This window comes from Callorhinus ursinus, unplaced genomic scaffold (assembly GCF_003265705.2).
Source record: "Callorhinus ursinus isolate GAN/ISIS: 27379988/994484 unplaced genomic scaffold, GSC_fseal_2.0 scaffold13, whole genome shotgun sequence".
Classification (NCBI taxonomy): Eukaryota; Metazoa; Chordata; class Mammalia; order Carnivora; family Otariidae; genus Callorhinus; species Callorhinus ursinus.
Genome location: NW_027397075.1, coordinates 2,597,473 through 2,619,634, shown reverse-complemented (window position 1 = coordinate 2,619,634; position 22,162 = coordinate 2,597,473). Strand labels below are relative to the sequence as shown.

Sequence of the window (22,162 nt, the reverse complement as noted above, 5' to 3'; positions counted from 1 at the left end):
GACCTGAGAGCCTTTCATTTTAAATGTAGCTATCAGAAGGATAGGGCCTCTGTCTCCCAGTCTCTGTAGGAGGAGAGAATCCTAACTTCAGTGATTGCCAGCTAGCAGACACAGCCAGCTTAATCGCATTTACCTGACCAGTCCTTTGTAAATTTTCTCTTCTCTGACTCAGCTGAGCCCCAGCTCTCCTCTCCTCTCCCCCTCCCTTTAAAACACCCAAATCATCTCTGCACAAATGGAACAGAGTCCTGATTTTCCCCCTGCTATCAGTAGTTACCAAATAAAATAGCAAACAAAATCTCTTTTCATCACTTTAATTAATGTCCAGTTGTGTCCGTCTGGACCTTGGAAAGGCTCTTACAGGGCAGGGTGGATGTATTTCTTTGATGTATGGTCACCAGCAGAGAGTCAAAAGGATGTTTCTCTTCTTTCTTTCCTTCCTTCCAAACAAGAGACTGCCCCAGGCCCTTGTTAGTGCCTGGATATTAAGACAATGGGCATAAAATGGGAATGATAATCATACCTGCTTAATGAAGCTGTCTTGAGGATTAATTAAGTTCATGGAGTTAACTGACCTGGAGAAACAGAGCATTCCAGACTCCTCACCCTTCCCTTGGAGGCACTATGGAGTCCAGGAATCTCCTAAAAATCTTACAGCTCTCAGGCCACACACCCTTTCCTTTGGGGATGTCATGGAATGTTCTCAGGGAAGATGAGAGACATGGCACAGTTATTTTATTGAGCACTTAAATGTATGCCAGGTATTGAGCAGGATACTGTACATCCTTTACCTCAGGTAGGTCTTCCAACAGAACTCATGTTTATAAAGTAAGGGGTAAAAAGCAGATTGACAGATTGGCCACAAGAATTTCTCTCTCCTCCCTCCTTAAATCCCACTGGAGAGGTAGCAAAAAAAGAAGGGAGGGAGGGAGGGAAGAACGGAGGGAGGGAGGAAGGTATTACCTTACAAAGAGAAAGAGCACAGCAGAGGAGAGCAGACCAGGAGAGATTTAGATGGATTCGGGAAGGTGGAAAGCAGAAGAGTTGATGAGTGACACTGCAGAGAAGACATAGTGGCAAAGCAGGCATTTTGAGGCCCAGGGTACTAGGGAAGGCGGGAATGAGTTGGGACTTAGAAGCTGTATATGGAGCTTTGACTCTCCAGGTTCCCTGCCTTTCCCCTGACACAGTCAGACAACCGCCTCTCCTTCCACCCCTCACCCCTGACCCACAGAAGTGGGGTTTCTGTATTAATCAATGAGACAAGCCCAGGACTCATGGGCTCCACAGGGATAGCAGACAGTTGGAAAGAGAAGTGAGTAAACACTGGGGCCCTTCACCTCCCTTCTCCTCCTCACGCAAATGCTCAGAGGTTTCTCATCTGCAGAAAGTGACAGATCGATGAGAAAAGACATCAAGATACTGAAATATTGTGGTTCTCAAATGAATAGGCTGACTCACTGCCTCCTCATCCTACAAAGAATTTCGTCAGCCAACACCCTGCCCCCATGTGCATGGAACTCATGAGGGCTTCCTAGAGTCTTGCTCTTCAATCGGACCACAACTCTGTGCAGGAAATGTCCAGTCTGAAAGAGAAGGACCCAAATATGCGAGAAACAAGGTGAGAACAAGAGAAATCTATAGTATTTAAATACGTGGATGTAAATATTAAAAGAACCAGCTCAGGCAGTGGAGAGTGGCTGCCCCAGGGTGCAGGATTCAGGAGTGAGGAGGGTTGAACTTGCTGAGTTTCATTATAAGACTTTTAGTACTCTAATTTTTTTTAATGTGTATATTTGGCAAATATAAAATTTAATTTTAAGACAATAATCTTACAAAGAAGAAATGTTTCCATTGAACAGAGAAGTAAACTGAGGCGCAGAGGGTAAGGTGACCTACCCAGGTAAATCTGAGAACCAGATTTGAACCCACAAGTACCCGTCTTAACACCTCAGGATGTTCCTGTTTCTCAGGAGTGATTTCTTGCTTGCTGTGTAAAAATCAGTTAAAGAAAACCAGCCTCTTACAGGTAATATTACCCTTATGAGCCTCCTCTGAGGTCAGTTAGAGTGAGTCGGGTGTGCAGCAAACTCTTTGAGGCCCGCATTAAGGCAATGAGACTGGGGGCCGTGGGCTACTCACTGCGTGATTCGAGGCACGATCCCCATTGTGGCCAAGATGGTTATCGCTGCAACTCAACATGGCGGCCCCCGAGGACTACTGGAAGACAGCGAGGAATGAAAAATACACGGCCTTAAAATACATTATTGATGTCTGACTGCACTGGGAAGTGGGGAGTTTTAAGGCATTCTTTCAGAGTTCGGTTGTTTTTTTAAAGATCTCTTTCCCTTTAAAAAAAAAAAATAAAGAAAATGGGCTCCGTGCCAGAAATCCAAATCTTTGTAAACATTGCCGTTTCGAGCATTTAGCCGGAGTTTACATAGTTTGGGTTGCCCCGAGAAATGCCAACCACTTGTTTTCAATCCTGCCATTAAAGGCAGGCATGCGGGGCTGCTCTCAGTGTCATCTGTATGTTTCAGATTAGGAGGGAGAAAGATCGGACAACTCAAAGGCAGTTGGAATTGATATTGGGGAATCCAAGGACCGGAGGCTTCCATTGTCTCTTTTTAGTGGAAAACACCCTTATCCAGGCCAATTTGGAACACTGTAAGTTCTGTTACTCAAAGGCCATGTCGTCTCAGAGGCCTCCTCTGACTGCCCACCTACCCAACAACCATGGGATAGGTTAGGTGGTTGACTCTCTGCTTTTGTGGAAACCCCCTCCACTTCTCCGTGTCTTTGCTAACTGTGCTTAAATGGAACTGTTGGCTTATTTTTCCAACTTTCTTACCTGATTATAACATTTGCAAGGTGAGGAACTGCACCTGTCTTATGCAATACAATCTCTCATCATCTGGCAGATGACCTGGCACACAGTGGCCTTAATAAATATTTCCTGATAGGCCAAAAGAATGGAGCGTTGTAACTCAACACGACATTCTCCCAAGAGATGTTTTTTTTTTTTTTTTTCATTTCTCTGGGTGGTAGGGTCCACCTTCCCATCCTGACTTAGAATAGCCTAAATGTGACATTCACGCTTACCACAATCTTTTTGCTGTCATTAGAAAAGCAGTCCTAGACAACAAATGTGCATAAAGCATGGAGATTACAGACACACATTAGAATAACTGACACAATCTCAACCTGGAGAACAGTCATCACTCCCTGAGCCACTGCCACTGAACCCTTATTCTGAATGGATCTTGTGTGTATCACCATATCCGGTCTTTCAGTTTTCCAAATCTTAAAATTAATCATGAAATTTCTCTGTCCCACCTGACTTAATCCCTCATTACAACCGAATGTACCAGGACCTGTGTGTGGGTATGTCTGTGATCCTATTTGTTTTCAGCAGCCTCAGGCTCCAGCCAGTGAGAAGGGAACTTAATTGTTCTTGTTGGCTACCATCTCGTTCCTCTCCTCCTCCTCCTCTTTATTTTTCCTAAAATAACTATAACACCAAGTTGTTAAAGCATACGACTCACAGTGGAGTTTAGCTATGCAAAAGATGCCAAAGAAATTAAATAGTAGCCTAACATGGTTTGGAAGTGGAGTGGCTGGCTCTCCAGATTGTTGTGAGCCTTCTACAACACCTCATGGCTGGAGTGAGACCAGGACATAAGAACTGGAAGGGGTTTTAGTGGATGTAAGTTCTGACCAACTCATCTTATAGTTCGAAGGCTCACAGAGGGGAAGTGAGTCACCCCGAAGTCAAGCAAATCTCTTTCAGCAATTGGGGAACTAATTTGGTAATGGGAATAATATTTTAAAATATTACTTACTTGTTTTCATCTTCTACCACAAGAATCGGGTTCCCAGAATGCCATTGTACCATTAGAGCCCCAGGGAAAACAAGAGGAAAAAACCCTTTTTTACCTCAGAAAAGAGTAGGATAAAATATAAGTGAAATTCTCGTAAGGTAGGGAGGGTAGAAATCCCCCCTCCTCTTTTTCTATGGCTCAGAATGGGTTCAGCTAAGTAAGAGAGGATGTTGGGAGACACATGGATCCTACCCATCTCTTTGAGGATCAAGCCTGGAGGTAGGTTGGGATTTGGGGACTTGACTCATCCCAAGCTGCCCCTATATTAATATGGAAACTTCCATATCAAGGTGATAGATAGGAATGTAACAAGATTGGAAGGAAGAAGGAGAGAGACAGACATATAGAGACTGAATTAGCATTCCCAGGTGACTAATATTAGAGTCCCATGTCGTATAATGGACCAAGAAATTTTCCTGTACATCAAGATGAAAGAGGAAAAGGGTAGATAAGAGTCTATTATCTAGAAAGCTTCCTAGGGTGAGGAAATGACCGTGCTACTAAGAGCTACTGTGCAGGATTCCTGGAGCTGGGACCACATTGAAATCAAGTATATCCAGCCCAATACAGGGTCGAGTCAGAATCTGGGTCTTGAAAAAATGAGAAGACAGTCCCTGAATTCAGCAGCCCCACACTTCTCCATCAGATCCCAATCAGTGATCAGTGACCAGCTGGGCACAGTGCATTGCTGCAGAGAGCAGGGGAGTGAGAAATACAGAAGCACCCAAGGTCATGGAGATCCTATGGTGTTCAGAAAAGGAATAAAGTAGGAAAGGGTCACTGATTCAGCCTTTTTGTGAGTGATGCGCTCTGTCTCTTCCATGAGTAGTGGGCGTGATGGGCAGTTCAGTGAAGCCTTCCCTTCCCAGTTGAAGGACAAGTTCATGTTTCCCTACAATGATGTCACTCACTGTCACTCTGCCGTAGCAGAGTAATAGCAGTGTTCTTCAATTAGAGGGGGATTTTAAAGGTTATTTAACTGAACCCCTTTATCTCACAGGTGGGAAAAGCAAGGCTTTGTGAGATAAGGTGATTTGCCCATGACCACAAAGAAAGTTAGTGGCAGAAGCAAGGCCAGAACTCATGCATCCTAACTCCTGGTGTTCTAGACCAGTCTGCCCTATACTTTGCAACCTTCCCTGTACTTAAGAGATCACAGCCAAAGAAAAAAAAAATCTGGTCCACATGATGGAAGTATGTGCCACTGATGGACAAGAGGCTGAACTCGAATGGTTTCTGGGAAATTTGTCAACTGTCTGACCTCTGAGACTCCAGTTCCATACACTTTTCCCTTGAGCTCCAGCACATCCAAAACTTGATACCCCTAGAAGAAGTAGCACAGTCATTGGGACTTGCAAAATTCCAAGAAAATACTGACATGTGGATGGCAGGAATCACAGTGTTCTCTTTCTTCTCTAACAGAATCCACAGGATGCCAAAAAGACAAATGCATTTTTTCTCCTCCAAATTATTCCTCCTACAAATGTTAAGTATCTCCATCTGGGAGACATTTAACATTTCAAGCAGCTATTGCTGATCTGTAGGAGGACTAGCCACGTATCAACTGCCTCCCCAAAATAACTCCCCGTATTGCTGCAGGAACTGCCAAGATCCAGCCCAGACAGGAGAGAAACAATGCGTCTGGGAGGCCCCAAGTAAGAGAGCAAGAACAACCATTCCCTCACCTGAGACCATCCACTCTTCTCTCCTCAGAGGTGTGTTTTGATGAGACAGAGTATGGATGCCATTGCATCCCTCTCCTGGAAGGATGGGTTTCCAGAATTTCATTAGTGATGTTCCCTCAGATGACAGTCTCATGTTTCTTCTGACACCTTAAGTTCATTCAGATACCGACAGGAAATCACATACATTTCCTGATAGGCTGAGTGAAAACACGAGCCATAAAAGATGCAGTGATGGGAATATCTGAGCTCTGAATAAGATCCAAGAACTTGTCTTCACCACTTCCCCTTCTGCTCTGCTTAAATTTGCCAAGTCCAGCCATGGGGGAATGAATACCAGACTAACATCTCCAGGCCACTAATCCTGCATTTATCCATTTGCCCACTCTTTATTTATTTGTTATCTACAGTGTGGTGGTAGCTAGGAGGGGAGCCAAGGATAGAGGAGACACAGAGGCTCTGTCATCACAGAGTGCATCAATTAATGGGGAAGGTGTATAAAATATGTCCACACTGGGGCACCTGGGTGGCTCAGATGGTTAAGTGGCCAACTCTTGATTTCAGCTCAGATCATGATCTCAGGGTCGTGAGATCAAGCCCTGGTATTGGGCTCTGTGCTGGGCATGGAACCACCTCATTCCCTCCTTCCTTCAGTGAAAGTGTCATATCCTTGGCCCAGAGTATGCTCAGGGCCATAGAGGAGCTAGGACTCGGGCATATTAAGATACATAAAACATGACCGTAAGAGTTGTCCCTAGTGGGCAAATCAGAGAAGGTGAGGAGAAAGTGCAGTATAGGGTGACAAGAGCAGTAAGTGAAAGACCACAAGAGACCGGGAGAACAGAGGCGGACCCTTGCCTCTGGCATGGGAGGCCAGGAAAGACTTCCTGCTGGGAAGGAAGCAGAACCAAACGCCAAAGATGGAAGGAGAAGTATGTTTCAAGGAGTGCTTGGCATGGGCACAGGCTCTACAGTCAGACTAGGGGGCCGCATGCCAGGTGGGTAGGTGGCGAGAGAGTGGAACCTGATGAAGGTGTTTGCATTTTCTTAGCACGGGAGTTCCTCCATCCATTTGTCTATTTGTGCGAGTGCAATGGAAACAGCAACGTTGTTGATTCGCACCACCACCGGGAGTCCTGCTGGCAGCCCGTGCCCGGTGGGAAGGTCTCGCTCTGCAAATGTGCAAAGCTACTGTCTACCACTTATTTGTCGGTATTCCCTTCCCATTTTATGCTGTTGGTTCTCTTTCCTCCATGTGTGGGTCTCAGTCACCAACGACTTCATTGAAAACAGGGAGTAAGTCCTCCGAGCAGCTAGCACAGGGCTGAGCCACATGGTAGATGCTCAGTGTATACCTGATGATGTATTGGGCTTGGGGCGCATGCGTGCTTATGTGCGTGCGCGCGTGTTTCACTGAAGGGGTGTTCCGTGTGTGATTCTGTAGGGGCTGAAAGACGGGCTTGTTCTTGTATTTGACAGACTAATAAGATATTTCTCCAGCGTTTATCATCATTGCTAATGCTTTCTTTATATATTCAATTCTTTGTTCTCTCCTGTATGAATGATACTTTATTGGCCAGGAAGATAATCTTTTGAAAGAGAGACGTTTTTAGGTAATCTTTGTGTTTATATGTGGTCCACAGCAGTGACTGGCTACCTGAACACCTGTCACCAGATGGTTAAAAAATAAAAAAATGTATCTATTTTAAGTTTTGGGGAAATTTTGATATCTGATAAGTCCCTGTGTATCATTTAAAGGAGAGAAAGTATTATGTTATACTAAACATGTGAAAGTATTGTTGAATATTAAAAAGAAAGAAAAGTTAAAAGTAAGGCATCTCGTGTCGCTGTTAATATGATGCTGTGCTTTGCATATCTTTGTATTCTTTTATATATGTGGTATCAATGTATGCTTTTGAAAATTAGGATTGGATGGTTAGATACTGACTTACAGGATGCATTTTAAAATGGTATAAATAGCATGTAGACAGACATTAAATCCTCTTATGTGAACATAATTTTTAGAAGCTACATAGTCTAAGAACCTGAGTCTTGAGGGGAAAATGGTCATTCATCCAATAATGCCACAAATAAATAAGGAATTTCTGCTTCGATAAGCTGCAAAGGAGATGCTCTTAGTGAAAGAGTAGATGGTAGGGGGTTTGACCTGGAAGTCAGTCAAAGCTTCCACAAGAGGCTGAGGACTGGTTGAAATCTAAATGATAATTCCAAGTCATCACCAGACAGGGATGGGACAGAGATGGCATGAGAAGGGACTTTGTGCCAAGTGCCGGCAACAGAGAGCAGGAAACTTGGGGAGTTCTGTTTTCTAACTGATTTTCACTGCTATTTGTAGGTCTTTACGTTGCCTCTGGCCATTCTGTTGAACTTTTTCATACTTCCGATTATTTTCCAGTTGACTTTAACTGTGTTTTCTAGAGCTGTGCTCATATCACTTGTGACTAATCCTAAGGGCAGTGGTGTTTTCAGCCTTTGCCATGTGTCAGGCCCCCGCACCAAGGGCTCTGCCCACGTCTGCTTGTGTAATCCTCACTGTCCTTTATGGGGCAGGTTCATTGTTCCTCGGACACAGGAAACCGACACTTGTATCGGCTAAATAATTTACCAAAATGGTGTTCAATTGCTAGTGAATGATGCAGCTGGGATCCAGACCCAAATCTAATGCCTTTGTGTGTGTGTGTGTGTGTGTGTGTGTGTGTGTGTGTGTGTCCAACCTGGCATTAAGCCAATCTTTTAAAAATTTTTTAACATTTTAAAAATTTATATTTGATTCTGAACTCTTTTACTAAAAGTCAAAGCATCCAGGAATTTCTATTTTTAATAGGAAATTACATTTTTATTGTGGAAAGAACGCTTAACATGAGAGCTACCTTCTTAACAAATTTCTAAGTGTACAATACAATGCTGTTATCTGTAGGTGCACTGTGGTCCAGCAGATCTCCAGAACATATTCATCTTGCAAAACTGAAACTTGGTATGAGTTGAACAGCAGCTCACTCTTCCCTCCTCCCCATAGCCCTTGGCAATTCCCATTCTACTCTTCCTCTGTATGAGTGGGACTCTTTCAGAGGCCTCATCTGAAACCACACAGTGTCTTACCATAATGTCCTCAACGTGCATGCATGTTGTTGCATGTGGCAGGATTTCCTTTTTCCTTTTTTTTTTAAGGCTGAATAATATTCCGTTGCATATATATATATATTTTTTTTTTCTTGATCCATCCACCAGTCAATGGACATTTAGGTTATTTCTATATCTTGGCTTTTGTGAATCCTGCTGTAATGACACAAGAATACATATATCTCTTTGAGATCCTGATTTCAGTTCTTTTGGATAAACACCCAGAAGTGAGATTGCTGGATCATAAGGTAGTTATGTTTGTAATTTTCTGAGACACTTCCGTATCATTTTCCATAGTGGTTGCGCCAATTTACATTCCCAGCAATGGTGCACCAGGCTGACAGTTTCTCCACATCCTGGCCAACACTTGTCGTCCTTTGTCTTTTTGGTAATAGCCATCCAACAGGTGAGATGTGACAGCTCATCATTTTAATCTGTAACCTAATATTTTGGGGTTTTTGCTTGTCTTTTTAAATATCTAAACCGTTGAAAAGCAGGGACCCTTGTTTTTTAAAATTTATTATTTATTTATTTATTAAAAAGATTTTATTTATTTGAGAGAGAGAGAGCACAAGCAGGGGGAGGGGCAAAGGAGAGGGAGAAGCAGGCTACCCCCTGAGCAGGGAGCCCAATTTCGGGGGGGTTGCTCATTCCCTGGACCCTGGGATCATGACCTGAGCCAAAAGCAGATGCTTAACGGACTGAGCCACCCAGGTACCCTGGGACCTTTGTTTTGTCTAGGACTTCAGTGGGAGTGTTTCTGGTGTTTGTAGGTGGATACAGTGTTGGTTGTTGATACGTGAGAACCATTCTTTACAAGGTTAACCAAGTATTTCTCAATTCCAAGATTAATAAGTCAGAGATGAATACAGAATTTTGTCAAAACCTTTAGGTATTTGATTATGGTCTTTCCTCTTTGACCCACTGCTATGATAAGTTATGTTAATAGAGTTTTGAATATTAAGTGACTTCTAATAGTAAATCATCCTTGGTTTCCTGGAGTAAAATCTACTTGGTCATGGTAAATTACCCTTCTGAAGCGCAGCTGAGTCGTGCTTGCTGGTATTTTATTTAGTGTGTTTATATCTATATCAATAAGTAAGATTGGACGAGAGCTTTCTCCTTCTTTGGCTGTAGTTACCAGCTCTCAGCAGCAGATGCATGCCAACCCCACTAAAGAAATTAGGGCACATTTTCTCTTTTTATTTCTTTCTAACATAACACAGGACCTACTTACTATTAAAATGTTGAAATAGTTAACATTTAGAATAATTTGGGCTATGTATCTCCTGCAGAGGTGATTTTTATATGACTCACTCCAATTTCTACCAAAGTTCTACTCGGATTCCCACTGAGTCATTTTTTATCATTTATATTTTCCTAGAACACCCATCAGTATCATTAAAAATTTCAAATTTATTTGGTATATGATTTTGTATTTATTATACATTGCATTATCTTCTAATTTATGAATTTATAGCTATTTTATTTTATTAATTCTCCTTTGTGTTGAGAGGCTAACTAAAGCATGGGTCAGAAGTGAGTCCCAGAGGGCGCCTGGGTGGCTCAGATGGTTAAAGCATCTGCCTTCGGCTCAGGTCATGATCCCAGGGTCCTGGGATCAAGTCCTGCATCGGGCTCCCTGCTCCTTGGGAGCCTGCTTCTCCCTCTGCTTCTCTCTCTCTCTCTCTCCCTCTCTCCCTCTCCCTCTGTCTCTCATGAATAAATAAATAAAATCTTTAAAAAAAAAAAAAAAGAAGTGAGTCCCAGAGCAGGGTGGCAGGATTTTGATTTCACCTCTGCTACATGATCTTAGGTTCATCAATTCTCCTCAATTTCTTCATTTGTAAAATGAAGATAATAACAGTATCCTCCTTGTAACATTTTTAATAAGAGCTAACCACCACGAGGCACAAAACTAATAGTATTTGCTATTATTCTGTTTTCTAATTTTTTTTTAATATTTCTGTTTACAAGTAAAATAGTATTCAGGTTTATGTATTCACTATACAGGTTATTTGTTTTCTTAAATTATTGAGTTTTTAAAAAATCTCCCCTTCATTTCTTTCTTATACTTTTCTTATTTTTCACTTGCTGCCTTTGAAAAAAATTAATATGCTTTCTTTAGTTCATTTCTCTTCATCCTTTCTTGCTTGATGATAAAATCTCAGGCTAAAATCTTGGACCATCACATTTTTGTATTCTGTTTTCTCAGATAAGTTATTTCTAAATAATCTATAACCAATGTTTTAATTTTCTCATTACCAACATGTTATATAGGAAGGAGACTTTTAATTTGTAAAGGCTTGGAATTTTCTAGTTTTTCTTTGTTCATTAGATTTTAAAGACTATTTTCCATTATATATGCCCAGCAAACTATAATTTTTCCCTGTATTTTATATACACTTCTATGTTCTCTATATATGCTCAGGGAATGTGACCTGAACTAGTGTGTATGACCTAATATTATATAAATTTGGGAAATTGTATTAATTAATCTCTTGAAAGAAGTTTCATTGTCTTCTTGATGTAATATTTAAAAGTCTATTCAATCAATATTGTATTATCAAGATCCCTTACATCCTTATTTATTGGTCTACTTAATCTGTCAAAAACTCTGAGTGTTAAAATATCCCAGCACCAAAGTGTTTATATCATCTGCCCCTTATATTGCTAGTAATTTAGCTCTAGGTATTTAACCATTTCAGTAAGTAAACATTTATGACTGTTGGTCTGCCTTGTGCATTGCATATTTATCAGTGTAAATAATCTGTTCTATTTTAAGATATTTTACTTGAATCCTACAGTGCCTGACATTCATTTTGCAGCCCCCGGTTTAACTTTTGTTTGCAATAGACTGGCACCTCTTTGCTTATTCTTTTGCGTTTAACCCAAATAAGTGATTTTATTTTAGGTCTGGCCAATGTAAACAGAATGAGGCTCGATTCAAATTTTGACCCGATCTCAGAATCTCTGACTTTTCATTGGGGAGCTTAAAAAAATTACATTTATTGCCAACCCGTTTGCTTGGGTTTATTTCTCTGATTTGTTTTCCAGTTTCCTCAGTTTTATTAACTGTTCCCCATCCATTTTTTTTTTTACTATAAGTAGCATAATAATGAAGTAGTTAAAAATGAACCTGGATCAACCTCCAGCTCTCTCACTAGCAGTGGGCATTGTGTCCGATAACCAGGAGTACAATTTGAGGCATACAGATTACCTGGAGTGCATCCAGACAAAGTTTCTGTCTTTGTCTGACAAACTTCTGTGAAAGTTGCAGCATATTCCTACGTGAGGAATAGATGAGGAGATTAGACTGGGGGAAAAGTTGAAGTGCTGATTGCCATGGAGAGAGAGAGAGACAGAGGCGGGGAGATAGAGACAAATTAGAGTGATTTTGTAGAACTTCTGGATCAGAATTCTAAACTGAATATATAGGTCTCAGGAAGTCAGAGCTATGGAAGAAATTCCAAAATTGGACTTTGTTCCTCCATAAAGTCATGAGTTCACAGTCATTTGAGATGTACAAGAAAAAAAAAACTGGACAACATCAGAGTGCACTTTAGCTGATTCATGTTTTGATCAGAGGCTGCAACTCATTCAGATCGTTCAAAACTCTGAAGATCTTTAATTACTGGAGAAATAGTGACATTCACAAGATCCTGGTCTCTTTTAACATTGTAGTCTTTTGAACTTCTTAGATGAGAATTCTGATTTTGATTCTGTAGAACAGCTTTCAAAAGAAAGTCCCGTGCCCAAACATCCTATATGGATGTGTGGTTTGTATGAAGGTCTGTATCTATACATAACTACATAGACAGAGTTCTTAACACCTGGCAAAATATTAGAATTGGCTGGGGTGCTTAAAAAACACCAACGTCTAGTTCTCATTCAGGGTGTTTTGATTTAACCTTTCTGGGGTTAGAGCCCAGAGAGTGTTTTGTTTGTTTTGTTTTGTTTACAATCTCCCCAGGTGATTCTAATCTGCAACCAAGTTAAGAAACACTGGCATAGAGAAGGTTACCATTGATTTCCCTTTGGGCACACTTGGCAAACATTTGTGCTTTGCCTCTGGTGCATCCGTTTTTCCATTTCAGGCCACAGCCCCCTATTTTGGTTGGGAATTCCTCACTTCTGTCTTTCTATCTGTGCAGCTTTGGAGGTGTTCACTCCGTCGATTTGGGTTGAACAAGACTCTCAGACTTCAGTCAGCCAGGACTTTGCAGGAGGCTTCCTCATTTCAGCTGGATTTGAACTTGGAGAAGCTGGAAGCCCCGCTGGATCCTCAGAATGAAGCTTGCACAGAGAAAGGTAGGGTTGAAAGATGGACAGAAACTGAAACTTGAGTGCTGTCACACTGGTGGTCATTGTTCTCTCCATTTCACAGATAAGGAAACCGAGGCTAGGTGAGACTCAGTTACTTGTCCCAAATGTCCAGGAGACAGGATTTGACTCCATGAAGGTCAGATTTCAAAAGTGAGGCCATTTCTGCTGTAAGACACCGCCACAACTAGTAAACACGCCATCTCCTCTGAGTGAGAGAAATGATGAATTTTGAAACTAGTAGGTTTGAGTTTGAGTCTATCAAGGAGATTTTATGCTCTTTTGGCAATGCCTGTGTTCGATGGGATAAACACATACTTCTGTTTCTCAGGATAATTCACGGATTTTGTCTGCTTGGTTTTTGCTCACTTTCCACAGAAAGAGTACTAACTCTTATAGAAATGCTAATGAATGTCTCTTCAGTTGTCCTCTCTTGGAGTTTTTCTCTGGGTATATTCTTGCTGGTTCCCCAGATATAAGTGCATAGCAAAGAGTGGGGAAGGTATGGAATGCTCTGGAAAGAGAAGGAAGAGAAGACCCAGAAACAATCAAATGTGGACCACGGTGTTTTAGGATGGTGTGTTTTATATTTTTTAGAAGAGCTTCCCTGAGCCATCCTAGCAGAGTCTAAGAAACCCTGCCAGATCTAGGTGGGCTGGGGGAACTATAGGACATAGGAACAATATGTACTAAACCCTTGCTGTGTAAGTGACAGGAATGGGATTTGATTTTCAGACACAGTTGCTTTGTTACACTCCACGCCTGCAAAGCACTTCTAACTCCATCACTGTTCCGCTTTGCTGATAACCAGAGTCATTATGAATTTTAAGACGATCAGAGTTATCTTGAAGGTTATCAAGATTTTCTCTTCTTTGGGTGATGTTTATCAGGCTAACCTTGGGACTGCTCAGAAATGGCAGAGTTGTTCTCTAAGATGGGGAGATGTGAGTCTGGCCTGAATATTTCTTTAAAAAGAAAGGAGGCGTGCCTGGGTGGCTCAGTTGGTAAAGTGGCAGACTGTTGGTTTCAGCTCGGGTCATAATCTCAGGGGTTGTGGGATTGAGCCCCATGTCTGGCTCTGTGCTCAGCACGGAGTCTGCCTGTCCCTCTCCATTTGCTCCTCCCCCTGCTTTCTCTCTCTCTCCCTCTCTCTAAAAGAAATAAATAAAATCCTAAAAAAAAAAAAGAAGGGAAACCAAAAAAAAAAAAAATCAGATTCCAAGGAGTTCCCCTTCATTCAGACTGAGTATTTAATTCCAACGAGGAATCAGAATGGGAAGGGATATTTTCATATTCTGTCCCAACAAGCACTTTGGTGGGTTCATCTGGTATCCTACAGTGATAGCAACCAACTGTGACGATCCTAAGCAGGGCCTTCTTCAGAGCATTTGTGATTAAAAGCCCAAGAAGCATGTTGAAGCAATAACACAGCGTATTTTACAAACCAATTTAATTAAACTTGGCTAGCCGTGGGAAACTCCACCCAACTAGCTGGTCAATGGGATATCATGGTTAACTAAGGGAGAGGCCAAATTAGGCCCAGACCCCAGAGACTGTTTCAAGTCCCAGCAGTGAGACTGCTCACCTTTTCTCATCTAATTGCAGCCATCAGTTTAATCCTTAAAGAATTATGTCCAATTGGTTTCCATCTGTCTGCATTTGTAAATGTCATTCTGCCCAGCGTGTGTTGTAAAGATTAGCTGTGCCTTCATCGTTTTGTTAGCATGAATCAATAATGTGGGTTTCTCGGCTCGCTGAATTTTTAAAGTCATCTGTGAATCAATGTAAGCTATGTGCAGCACCCCTTATAACATGCTAATTTGATACCACTGGATAAAAGGCCTCGTTTTGGGTGACATTACTGAAAATTTTAAAAGATTAGCTTTAAGGTTAGCTTAACTATAGAGGAGACATGCTATGTTATGTCATTTTGCTGATACACACTCATGGATTCCATTCTGGGGGAAGGGGTAAAATGAGATGATCAAAATTCTGCACAGAAGCATGGTCCAAGAAAATGCAAAACAAAGGCCCCTACCAGAAGCTTTGTGATGGGCCCTTAAAAATATCCACCAATGGTTCAAAAATGCCTCTTGGAAGTGTAGCAGTGGTGCTGGAAATTATATCCTATGAAGAAAACGAGGGGGGTATAATGCATTTCCTGGAAATTGCACCATAAAAGGGGTCCATCTTTCTTCAAAGCAGGTGAAAAGCAAGCAGTACTTATGTGGTAATCCCATAAGGTTGTTTAATATTTTTTTCCATTGCAGAAAATTCACAGTCAGCTTACGTGACGCTTTGATAAAGCCAAACCTTTCCTAAGCCTGTAGAAATGGGTGTTGATACAATGCTGTTGTTAATCACTAAAAGATCTCCTATAAAAATATTCAACTTCATTAGTTATAAAAGACAACAATTTAATTTATCAAATTGGCAAATACTGAAAAACTATTAAAGCTGCTGAGGATGGGGTGATTTACTGCTGGGAGGTGTGTAAATTATTGCAGTCTTTCCAAAAAGCTATTTCAAAAAAGTATCTAAAGTCTTAACATCATCTTACCCTTTTAAACCTGATAAATCTGGTTTTAGTGAATATTCAAATTTATAGGCAAACATCTGTGCTTAAATATGTTTATCACTGTATTAGTCCAAATAAAAACTATGGCAACAACCCAAACATCTAACAAAATGAGTGATTGAAATAATTATAATCTTTCCCTTTGATAAATTATCCCAAATTCATAAAAAAAGGCACTTTGCAAAGAATTTATAATTTCCTGGAGAAATCTTTAAATGTAATGTTAGAGGACAAAACCAAGATGTAAAGTCATGTGTGTGACACCATCTCATCTATGTCAAAAGTACATAGTATTTTGGGAAAGGTGCTGTAAGTTAACACACTGGGATGTTAAGAGTCATTCATTCCATAAACAGGTGTTTGTCAGGGACTACTTTTTCAGAAACTGTTCTAGAACTGGAGGTTACAGTGGTAGTAGACAAGTTCCTGCTCTCATGAAGCTTACCTTTTATTAGGAGACATAATAACAAAAAAATCAAGACACTCTTTGGAAGCAGTTAAGAGTTATAAAGAAGTCAACTATGACAGTACGCTTGAATGGTGTCAGCAATGAGGGGCAGGGTGGAGGGCTTCAGATCGAACATCAAGGAAGCCTCTGAGGAGGTGATAGTTAAGCTGATCTGAAGACAGGGAGGGAGCAATGTGATGATCTGGTCGAAGAGTGTGCCAACCAGAGGAAGGAACCAGTGCAAAGGCAAGGACAGTTGGGTGTGTTCTAGAAATATAAAGGACAACGGCTGGAGATTACCGTGTGAGGAGGCATAGTCCAAAATAAGCAGATCTTGGAGGCTAGAGTAGGCATTTAAATCTCATATGTATGTGGTGGGAAGCCTTGGAGGCCTCTGAGCTAAGGAGTGACCTAATATAATCAACATTTTAAAAACACCCAGATGCCTTTGGAAATATAATGTAGGGGTCAAGAGAGAAAACAGAGGAAGCAAGTAAGTGGCTTTTGCATGTTCCCTTTGATTCAGCAAAGGTAATTTATCTTCTGGTAATTTATCATATGGATATAATTGCATATACAAAAATACTACATAAAAGGTTACTGCAGTATCGTTTGTGATAGCAAACCCAGCTGTCAAAGGATAGGTTACTGGAATACATTCTGTTACAGCCATATAATGGGATACTAAGCAACTACGTAAAGAGTAAGGAAGCTTTCTCCAAGTATTCATATGGAAATATCTCTACAGATATGGTAGAGTGAGAGGAGAACAGGATGTATCATGTGCTAACATGTAAAAAGCTAAATAGGGTGGGAATGGGCCAATGAAGAATGAAGGTATACATATTTTGATACAGTTTGAGTTTGAACATGTGTCCCATCTATTCAAACAACATTAAAATAGAATATGGGGATTTCAGCCATCCAGGGGAGGGATAATGGAGATGCTAAAACAGTGGCATTATAGCTGGGGAGAAGTTGATAGAACTGGGATATGTTTGGTAGACTCTGTGTATGGAATTTGCCTGGGGGTTTGGTTGTGAGCTGTGAGGGAAAACCACAGGTGATCCCTAAGATTTTGTTTTGAGAGATGGATGGTCGTGGTAATTCCTGAATTGAGGAGGACTGGAGTAGAAGGTAGCTTTGGAAGGAAAATCAGAAGTTCTGATTTTTGAAGTTAGGTTTGAGATGATAGAGACATCCAGGTAGAAACTGGGGAGGCAATTGAATGTAGGAGTCTAGAGGCCAAGGTAGACATTGGATCTGGAGATATAAACTTAGGAGGCATCAATATATAGGTGGTTTTTAAAGCCATAGAGTTAGATGAGATTACTTCCTGGCTGAGGAGTGTACTTGGAGAGTGCACTTGCCAGGGCTGAGCCCCGTGACACTTACTATTTCATGTCAAGAGGAAGATGAAGATCCAGGAAAGGAGACTGAAAATCTGGGCTCTGGAGTTAGGAGGAAAACTGGGATTTTTGTAGTGACACAGCAGTCAAGAGGAAACGTTAAGTATTCCAAAATGGTAGCAATTATCTATGTCACATGTTCCTGGGCAATAAAACAAGAGTTTAGAGAAGCGACCATAGGATTTATCAATATGATGGCCATTCCTGATTTAGGATAAGGCCATGATGTGGATGAGTGTTCTGGAAAAGATGTAAGATGGGAGGTGAAGAAGTGGGAATGGTGACTAAAACCACTGTTTTGTGGAGTGTCATTTGTTTGTTTTGAAAAGGAACAAAGGCATGAGGAAATGTCTGGAAAAATGTGATGGTCAGGGGCTTTGGCTTCTTTTTCTGTCCGATGAGAAATCCTGGGGCATACTGGTATGAGACTGGGAATGGTGCAGTAGAAAGAGGGAAGCTGGTGGTGCGGCAAAGGGGATGATAATTCAAGGACCCCAGACCTGGTGAATCTTTGAAAAGATGAGAGGAAACAGGATCTAGAGCCAAGTGGACAGGTTGGCCTGTGAAGTAACCCAGCTCTTTTCCATTGTCAATGTGGTTGCCACTGGAAGGTCAGGCTAATGGACTGTTATTGCCTTGATTCTCCTCATCTGAAAAATGGGGAACATATGGTACATACCTCATGAGATAAGATAAATAACAATGTCTGATAAGTGGCATACTTTCAGTAAATAGTAGTCTTTTTTGTTATTTTATCTGTGTGTTTTTCAAATATTCCATATTAAGCATCTGCTACAGTAATGTGGAAATGTATTTTAGTATTCTGTCTTATATTTCCTGGTCAGAATGAATAATAGAAATGCAAGAGTGACCCAGACACCCTCAGCACAGTGAGAGTTTTTCAGCACCAAGGACAGCAAACTAAATACTAATCAGCTCATAAGATTTCAGCATAGCATGGCTTAGAGGCCAGTCACTCTTACAAATACATAAAGGTGGGGGGAGGAGTAGGAAGGAAGCAAGCCTTAGATTGAGCCCTGCGGGAAATTCCACTTCCCACTTGCAAAGAACAAAGCTGGGCTTTTTCTTTGTGGTGTTTCTGCTGTTTGCACATAGTACTGGCATTGTATGAAGCTCTGCTCCCTATCTCCCGGGAACCCAGTGTGTTTGTGCCTGTTTAGAGAAAATCGAGGGAGAGCAGGGAAATCAGACTCGGTGTTTCAGAGGCGAGCTTATAGGACACCTGCAATGCGGGGAGAATGGCAGATTACATTGGGATGCGACGTGGGCCTGAGTTCTGAATATGTTGACTTTATCTTTTAATAATGCATTTCATTAGGAACAGGGGCTATTGATGTACTCGGCAAATAAAATGCATTCTTCACAGGCTGCCTCACTCTTCAGTAGTTCCTTAAGCAGAGGGAGAAGAAGCAATGCTTGATGACTGTATCTATCTCTTATTAAAAATTACCCACCAGTGACTCTAGGGAAGGGAAGGGAACCAAATCTCACCAGACTCCTGTTTTGAACCAGACTCTTCACATAGCTGAGATCATTTAATCCTCCCAAATACCATTAAGGTAGGCATCAGCCTTATTTGTACAAAGGAGACAGCTCTGAGAAGTTTCGTAACTTACTCAAAGTTACATAGCTCACGAGTAGCCAGTTGACATCAAGGCTTTCTTTCTGTGTTTGTTACCTGTTCCTCCGAACCAGGGTTTCTCAACCTCAATGCTACTGACATTTTGTGTTGGATAATTTGTGTGTGTGTGTGTGTGTGTGTGTGTGTGTGTGTGTGTGTGTTGGAAAGGAGGCTATCTGCTGTCCTGTGCATTGTAGGAGATTTAGCATCATCCCAGGTGCAGTAGCCTCCTCCCACCCCCTGCTTGTGATAACCAAAAATATCTCCAGAAATTGCCAGATGTCTCCTGGGAAGCCACAGTTCCCCAGACTGAGAATCCCTGGTCTACATGATGCTGCCTAAACATTGTCTCTACAGCTCATAGCCCTGCAGCAGCTTTCTAGATTGTGGGCATAGGTCATATTTGTGTGTGCTGTTCATTTTTTCATACACCCAGTTTTTCAACTGCCCATCGATACTTTCTGAGTGTCTACTCTAAGCCAGGCACTCTGCTAGGTACTGAGGTAAGAAGATGAATGGATCATGGTTCCCTTCCCTCGGGGCATGCATTCTGATGAGACAGACAGCAGCTCAGTGAGTGCAAAGCCAATTGCTCCTCAAGTCTTTGAGAAAGAAGGATCTACCAGGTATGCACGGTCCACAGGCTGACTTAAAAGATAACTTGTCTTCTGTCCTTTTGCTTTTGGATTATTCTGAGTTTCTAGTGAGTGAAACCTTAGTGACTCAGCTGACAGCATTTGTTTTTAAATATTTTATTTTGATATAATATACACAGAGCAAAGGACACATTTCATATGTGCAAAGTTCGGAGAATTCTTACATATATTCCTACTTGTGTACCCACCACCATTCAGGGTCAAGATACAGAATATTTCTATCATCCAAGAAGTTACTTTTATGCCTCTTAGTCAGTGGAAGCCCCCGCAACAATAAACACTATACAATTTCTATCACCATAGATTAGTTTTGCCTGTTCTTGAACTTCATGTAAGGAGAATCATTACAACATGTTTTCTTTGGTGTCTGTCTTATTTATCTCGTCATTACATTGCGAGATTTATCTATACTGTGGCATGTAGTGGTGTTTCATTCTTCTTTATTGCCATATAAAATTCCATGAAGTAAATATTGCCATGGGTTTTTTTTTAATCCATGTTCCTACTGATGAACATTTAGGTTGGTTTTCAGTTTTGCCTGCTATTAATAAAGCTGTCATAAACATTTTTAATCTGTGTCTTTTATTAGACATGAGCACTCCTTTCTCCTGGGCACACACCTAGGAGTGGAATTGCTGGGTCATAGGGTAGATAAATATTTAGCCTTAGGAGCTACTGCCTGGCTTTTTTCTGAAGGGTCTATACCAGTCTACACCCCACCTAACAGCTCTTGAGAGTTCTGGTTGCTCTCAGGTGTCTTAAGGCATTACAGGTTAGTGTGATACGTAACTAAGGCAGGTATTTTAACCCTCAGGTTGCAGGCAGCAGGGGGTGAGGTGGGGAAAAGGACACATCACTTTTGTCCCACAGGCTTAACCTCTGTCACAATCCCCACACCTGGCCACCTAAGGCTCCAGAAGAGAGACTCAGTGGGTCAGACCCACTAGTGGAGAGCTGCATGAAACTGTTTCTCCAACCCTGAGCTGCTGGTGAATAATAGCTGGCATTATGGAGTTGAGAGAAATCATAGTTAGAACATCCAGCAGCCTGATTTCTTTCCTGCCTGTGAGAGACACACATCAGGGGGTAGTTTTGTCATGCAACAGAGACACAAAGCTCTTCAAGGCACCATGGTGTTATACAGAGAGCTCTGGGGATCCTGTCTCAGCTCTGTTATGGGACCAAGGAGGACGAATCTAAATTCTCTGAGGTCATTTCCAAACTCACAATACTGCCTTGCCTAACCACCCCCTCCAGGGTTGCTGAGTGATCAAATGATAATATGTACATGAAGAAAAGTATGCCCCTGAAGACATGACGGTTTTTCCAAGGTGGCACTGTGGTCACCCTGCTGTTGGTCCCAGGGATCGGGAGCCAGGGAGAAGCTGCATACAATGGTGGAAAGCATGTGGGGCTAATAGTAGCATCCTCATTCACTCACCACCGCAGGTTCTGGATTACTCAACGTCACTTTTCTGGTTCTGGGTGTCCCTGTCTGAAATCATGTCTTGGACCAGGTCATGTCTGCTGGCATTCCACTGGAGCCGTTGGAAGAATGAGAACATAAAGGACGTCACATCAGTCCTCATTGTTTGCTCAGACCCCACCCGAGAGAACTACGTTGGCTAACTTTTACTGAGTTCCCGGAGCTGTCCTAAGCACTTTATATGCATCATACTGTGTACTCCTCGCACCCAACCTCATGAGGAAGGTGCCATTATTTTTCTCATTTTACTGATGAGGAAACTGAGGCACAGAAGTTAAATAAAACTTACATGAAGTCCCGTAGTTAGCTAAGTAGAGGCAGTACTTTAAGCCCAGCCAGACTGATTCCTGAGCCAAGTCACTAAGGCTCTGGTAGGAGACTTGAATAGGTGACCCCATCATACGGGAAGGAAGGGAGTTTGGTGAAACAACTGGGAACCAGGCATACCCCCTTGCCACTTACTAGCTGATGTGCCCTCAAGCCAATGCCTTCAGCCTACTGGGTCTCAGTTTCTTCAACATGAAAATGGGATAAGTATTTTCTATCTCACAGGATAATATGTAGGAATAACATGGTGCCCAAGACAACAGTCAATAACTGTTAGTTCCCCTTCCTCTAACACTATGTAAGTCAGGGTAGAAATGAAGCATGGCAATTGGAAATGATCTTACCTCCCGTCTCCTTGCCACAAGAGAATGTTCTTGGAATAAGGCCAGGCTAAGAGCTGAAGTGCAATGTAATCTGCCTGAGTAGGAAGAAAACATGAGTTAAACCGGACTTTTACCCTTTATTAAATTCCCCCCATCCTTCCCACCCTATCATAAAAGTAAAAACTGCTTATTTTAGGAAATTGGAAAACATAGAAAAAATGAAGAAAAGAAGGATCCATGGTGTTGGCACACAGATACAACCGCTG

General features: G+C 41.7%; 1 long non-coding RNA gene across 1 annotated transcript; it reads right to left on the bottom strand.

Moving 5' to 3' along the window:
* Positions 1–298: 298 nt before the first annotated feature.
* On the bottom strand, positions 299–21,298 carry LOC112811524 (uncharacterized). Its single transcript, XR_012380590.1, has 5 exons — positions 21,202–21,298; positions 2,143–2,220; positions 1,462–1,586; positions 576–702; positions 299–478 (listed from the first exon to the last, which is right to left on the bottom strand). It is a non-coding gene; the product is annotated as an uncharacterized lncRNA (long non-coding RNA).
* Positions 21,299–22,162: the final 864 nt, after the last annotated feature.